Genomic DNA, 7,062 nt, shown 5'->3' on the forward strand with positions numbered 1-7,062 from the left:
AGACTTTAACACCAAAAAATACAAAATACTGTTGAAATTAAAAACCTAAATAATTGGAAACCTATACCATATTCATGGGTTAGGAGATCCAGTATAGTTAACATTTCAGTTTTTCCTAAATTGATCTGCTGATTCAACACAATCACAATCAAAATCTAGTGAAGAGGGTTTTTTTTTCTTCCTTTTTTTGTAGACGTTACAAACTGATTTTAATATTTAAATGGTAATGCAGAGGATATAAAATGGCCAAAACATTGAAAAACAACAACAACAAAAACAAAGTTGAAAGACTAACACTACATGATTTCAATGCTTGTTATAAAGACACCATAATTGAGACAGTGTTATAGTATATAATATAGCAACATAATATAGTAATAAACAAACATATCAATGAGATAGAATAGGAACTTCATTAGTAGATCACACATACAAGAGCTCATTTTTAACAAAAATATAAAGGGAATCATCAGAGGAAGTATAGACTTTTCAACAAATGGTGCCAAAACAATTGGACATTCACAGATAAAAATAAGTTTACATTCATATCTACTACCATATAAAAAAATCAATTCAAAATGAATGATAGGCCTAAATATAAAATCTAAAACTAGAAAAGATGCTATGCTTTTACTGATTGGTTATATCCTTCAAAAGAGGAAAAATGATTTATAAATATAGAAAATACTTTATTCCATTAGAGTTTAGTGTGATTTATGATACCTTAGCAAATAATAAAACTCCAGGAAATTCTCTACTTGTCCTGTATAAGTGGATGAAAGTCATTAATTTAATAAGTCAATCATTGCAACTTAATTCACACTTAGTTTGATACATTAGTATAGAAAATGTCATCTACAAATCTCACCATTTTAGAATTGAGGATATAATTGGTGATTATTTCAAATCTTGAGTGAAAATGTGAGGAAGAACAGTAGTAATGAATTTATCTGGAAATGACCACTAAGTGAGGAACATACATACACTTGTGTGACACAGCCTGGTAGTGACTTTGTCCTATTCATCCTCTGAACATGTCCACCATGATCTAAGTGTCATTTCAGACTTATGTCATGCAATGGAATAGTGCTGATTTTGAAATTGATTAAATCCAGCAGGTAACAATTCTTAAATACCACTCACATTCAGAGTTTTAGATCTACTTTATGAGATCTTGTAGATTTGTGGTTTATTTCAAATGCAATTAAAAAAAAAAACTCAATGTAAAAAAAAAATATGTAAAAATGATCTCAAAAGGTGCTAAACACCAGTCAAAGTAAGTTAGTGGATTACTTAGTAACAAAGTTGCCCCGAACAGGCCAGGGTTAATGATGATTATTAAGATATTGATTTTTTTTATTTGTTCTTTTTAGATATATATGACAGTACAGTGTATTTTGACATATTGTACATACATGGAGTATAACTTATTCTAATTAGGATTCTATTCTTATGGTTGTACACGATGTGAAGTTACCCTGGTCATGTATTAATATAAAAGAATAGGAAAGTTATGTCTGATTAATTCTACGTCTTCTCTATTCCCCTGCCCCCTCCCTTCCCTTCACCCCTTTGTCTAATCCCCTCTCAGCCTCCCTTGTTTTGGGTTAGTATTCACATATCAGAGAGAACATTTGGACTTTGTTTGTTGGGGATTGGTTTAAATTGGTGCAACCACTATGGAAAGCAATATGAAGATTCCTTAGAAACTTGAAATGGAACCACTATTTGACCCAGTTATCCCACTTCTCAGTTTATATCCAAAGGACTTAAAATCAGCATACTTCAGTGACACAGCCACATCAATGTTTACAGTAGCTTAATTCCCAATAGCCAAGCTTTGGAACCAAACTAGGTTCCCTTCAACAGATGAATGGATAAAGAAAGTGTGGTATATATATATATATATATATATATATATATATATATATATATATATATATATAATGTGGTATATATACTTAGTCATAAAGAAGAATAAAATTATGACATTTGTCAGTAAATGGATGGAAATGGAGAATATCATCCTAAGTGAAATAAAATATTGATCTTAAAAACTAAGAGCTTGTTCACAAAGCCCACTGATGCACAAGTTTCTAGTAAACAGATCTTTACCTCACCAAATGAAGGTGATGATTACCACCTTCAAAAGTTTACATTCAAATATGCTCTATATTGATGGAAGGCATCATTGGTGGCCAACATATTAAAATAAAGTACCAGGTTAACTAACATTTTCAAAGTTGTGTTACATTTATATATAAAAAAAAGATGTAAACAGATCTATTTTTAAAATTTCCTAATAAAAGGGACAAATCGATTCCGTATTCTTCTTTTTCCTACCTTTTACTCAGATATGCTAAATAGAGCTGCAGCAACTATTTTGTCACCATGAGGTGAGGTCATAAGTAGAATATGAAAGATTGAAGTGCTAAAGATGGTAAGAGCAAAAAGAATAAAGATTTTGAGTCATTTAAAGCTTTTACTGATCAGATGCACCTGAACTTGCTCTTCCATTTTTCTTGCAATGTGAGATTATTAAATATCCTTATTTAAGACTTTGTTGGATGGTTTTTCCTGTACTTTAAAACAAAATATTCCTGAATAACACAATCACATTAATTATTTTAAGTAGAGTCTTCTCTAGTTAGAAATTTCCACTTACCAAATTTCATTCACTTGAACAAAGCTATGCTTTCATAAAAATGAAATAATTATTTAATAGATGGAGTGAGGTCATGTATGTTTTTGTTATAAATACAACAGTCATGGTCATAGAGTAAACATGTTCATAGGATGATACATTAGTCAGGAATATGTTTGTATTCAGTTTGGCAGTGTATCATAGTTGAGAAGTGTAAAAGCAACAAGTTAGGAAAAGTATTAGTTGAAAAATCACATTAGGAGTAAGACAAAAAAGTTAAATAAAAATAAAATCAGTGAGAAAATAATGTTATAAAAGGCAATGGGACAAATGACAGATATTTACCATTGGAACCTCAAGGACAAAGGTTGAATGAAAATGGAAAAAAATGATTGATTAAATAAAAAATATTTCTAATGTGTGACCACATCAATGTGCGTGCCCATTTGATTTCATTCAATTTGATTCAATTCAACTTGATTCTGTTCACATCAATTCAGGAATGTTTGGTACTGGTTTGAGGATATGAAAATGTTGCTGTTACAAACCAGGGGTGATTCATAATTTAAGGACCATTTGAATGTTGACTATATCAAAACATGATAGATTTGGTAGCTGCAAAATAGTTGTTTCAGTCATGTGGAAATTATTAAGAATGAAAGGTTATCAAGAATGAAAGGTTATGAATCATGACAGACGTTGCTAGTTAGTAGTCTTCCTTCCTTAGCATTGGAACCTTAATTTTTAACCCTACAAATGGTAGCCTATAAATAAATTTACATGTCTTAGTGTGATCACATGCCAAGTGTGATCACATGACTAAGTTCTAGCCAAACTGTTTATCTAAGCCTCCTTTAAATGATATGGATTGCAATATTTACCCTTTTGTCCTCTTACTTCATGGAAATTATGTGATATCTGGAACTCTAGCAGCCATTTTGAATCATTAGCACAAAACTATACCCCAGGAAAGACCATATGAGCTTTCAAATTTAAATGCTAATATAATGTTCTCATAATGAGGATAGTATTGAGTCTGCTTATTTTTAAAATGTACAATAGGAAAAGAGTTCACTGTGACTTTATCTCAAGTCACTGATTTGTCTGGAGCAATTTCAGTTGTGGTGGATCTAAATGATCTAATTACTGCTATTGTAACATTCGGTAGAATCCCTGCTAATTGAAAATTGAGTGATACCTCACATTAATGCCTGATGACTAAAAAGTAAGTAGTTACAAATGTCTGCCACTAGTGAAAGCAGGATTAGAGGTGAGGTGAACATGAGGATAACTTTGCACACATTGAAGAGGGTATAGATTTGGAGCACTTGAGTTGTATCAGCTACCAGTGAGTGTCTTTCAAACTGATATAAACAAACCTTCATTATTTTGATCATTATAAGCCTGGTTTTCTGTACATTTAACTGGAGGAACTGACGGGACAAGGGGATCAAACACCTCCATGGAAAAATACGTAGCAAAACTCTAGTCAATTCCTCATTTTTATCTTTGCCTAAATTTGTTCTTATAATTCAGGGAAAATATTCCTCTGGATTTCATTGCTCAACAATTCCCCCCAAATCATAAGATATATAGGATTTATTATTGTATATAATCCTTATATCCTTAAGAATTTTATCTATGAACTGTGACTCAACTTCTGTTGATGGTAATTAGAAAATGAGAAGAGATTGGAATCAAGATAAAACCCAATAAAGCAAACAGGCAAATACAATAAGACTTTTAGAAGTGGGGCCTTGGGATAAAACTCGTCAGTTGCAATGGCATGCACACATTCCCACAGGATTTAGAAAGGGGAACTGAAATGCTGAAGAGGGCTTCATGCCAGGTGGGCTGACTGCAGTCTCTTAGCCAGGGCGATCACTCATGTTCTAGGGAAGAGGAGAGAGAACTGAGCTATCCAAGATAACAGGGAATGAATCACTGTGCCTCGGGGACTACAGTAGGACAGAGGATACGTGACTTTCAAACTCTGAAGTCAGGAGTCATTAAATATTTGATGAAGACAAAGTGGGGAAGATGCAGTTATAAATATTATCTACAACAAAAGCAAAAATTTATGAGTATATTATTGAAATACAGACTGAGATACTAAAATGAATTTGGCCATTGAATGAAAGTAAATTGAAATTGATTATTCAGTATTCGTTAACATTAAGATATATAAATTGGCATTTGACAGTTGCTAGGCTCTTTACTTAGGGTGCCTTCTTTACTGGACTCTAAGGTGAACATAAATTTGCATTTATATTTTAAATACAGACTTCCATATATATACTTGAAACCCTTTATCTTTTAACTCCTTTCTATAGGGTGTAAATTCCTCATTCACCATTCTCCCATTAAAGAGGATCAGAAACTCACTTCTCCTGGATGAGAAAGAACTGATTCTAACCACCCTCCTAGTGTCATATATTCCTAAAGCAAATACTTCCATGCTAAGACATTAAGTACTAAGATGGGTTCTGATACACACATCATTTTTGTATCATTTCTTGCTTTGGATTATCCAGCATTTCCTGTAATTAATTCTGAAAAAGGAAAGCAGAGTAAGCTAAGGCTGACCTATCTGTGACACTTTCAGTAAGATTTTAGAGTATGCTCCCTTTAATAGCAAAAACTGTTCCACTTAAGTCTTCTCAGATCACTACTTAGACTAGACCTGTTTGCTTAATCAGTAGATAAAGTCTTAAGTGGCATTTTTTTTTTTAAAGCCACATTTTGTTTTGGTGGAGAGGAGGGGTAAAAGAAGCCGAGCTTAATTAACCAGACTGACAGGCTCCATAGATCTCTCAAGTGTTTAAATTAAGGATTGCAAGTTCTTGAAACTTGACAAGCCAGGCAGGATTGTCACTGCTGCTGTCTGAAGCAGAGGTAAGTACAGATTAGGCTTGTCCTATCTTTATCATAAGTCTTTTGCCAGGATCTAAGAACTTCACACTGTGAACAGACTTGAAGGTTTTCTTTATTATTGGGGAATTAAAGTAATAATTAAATTCTCACATTTTTCAAATGAGATTGCTCTTTTAGCAATAAATATTTGCTATTAGATGGAAGAGCATAATTGTTGCATTAAATGCACACACACAGAGACAGATCCCTTCATTAAAGGAAACGCTCATTTGTGCTGCATACTAGCTCTCAGGTTTAGCATCTTCACATCAAACAGAGATTGACGTGCATTGAATCATTGCATGCAGTGCTTAGGGACTAGAGAATATGAGCTCCCACCCACCTGGTCAGAGCTTTTCTGTGGAATGGGATGTATCCTTTTAGTTATTTATTTGCTCTGTGTGCATATATTCACAAGTATAAATATATACATATGCTTGGAGCATGTTCCACTACATTTGACATCTGGCAAGTCTCTATTATGAGACTTTCAATGCTTCCAATGAGTAATAAAATGGAATTACAAGAAGGGGTGAGGATGGGGAGTAAATAATGCAAATCATAACCCACAAGTCACTTTCTTTGAATTTAGGCAGGTATCAGTGTGTGTCTGCTGTGAAACACCTAATTTTAATCTTTAACCAATTCCTGTTTACTTACTGATTTCTGGAGAATCAAAAGCATCCAGTTATTAGAAATACACCTTTCAGATATTTGTGTGTTGTTACTTCCTTGCAAAGGAAGCTTTGTACCATGCTTACATTAAACAATGGCCTAAGCACATTAAATATTTTGAGGTGTTTGCAGAATGGGCAGATACTTTATTCTTAAAAAGGAAAAAAAATCTTCACTTTCAAGAGGAAAAATGTTTTGGCTCTCTGTCACCTGGCTGAAGAATATAAAAAAAAAAAAAAGGGAGAAGGAAAAAAAAGTTACTGTGTGCAGTTAATATCGAACAGCAGCCATCTCCAGATGATCCCTGCTGCATCCAATTTCTGCCAAAATGCTTTCTGTTAAACCTCCATCAAACAGACACACGGCGCACAAAAGAAAACCTCATCACCAAGGGAAACTAATCCACCGGTGCGCAATGTAAGCCTGTCAACTTTTTATTATAAGAAGTCATCACTCATTTCAGTGAAGATTAAAAGTATGACTAAATTGAGAAAATCCTCTTAGCCATTTGGAATTTTAATAGAGGAGAAAAGGGGTGAGTAAAATTTAGACTCTGTGTGTGTGTGTATGTGTGTGTGCATATATACATCTGTTTATATATAGTGAGGTTGTTGCATATATACACAGTATACACAGGCATATTTGCATATGCACATTATGTGTTATGTGCATATATCAACATTTGTATACACACATTATTTGGATGAATGTTGATAATTATGTATATATCTTCTGCCCCCTAAAAGGAACAGCTACCCAAAATTCATACATAAACATGTAGCCTTGTAGTAGGTTTTCTCAGTTACCACAGACAAACAGTTCCTGATTCA

General features: G+C 33.3%; 1 protein-coding gene across 1 annotated transcript in view; it reads right to left on the reverse strand.

Moving 5' to 3' along the window:
• The window catches only part of Lmo3 (LIM domain only 3), a 211,133-nt gene that overhangs the window by 203,268 nt on the left and 803 nt on the right, over positions 1–7,062 (reverse strand). The window lies entirely within an intron of this gene.

Source organism: Sciurus carolinensis, chromosome 4, assembly GCF_902686445.1.
Source record: "Sciurus carolinensis chromosome 4, mSciCar1.2, whole genome shotgun sequence".
Classification (NCBI taxonomy): Eukaryota; Metazoa; Chordata; class Mammalia; order Rodentia; family Sciuridae; genus Sciurus; species Sciurus carolinensis.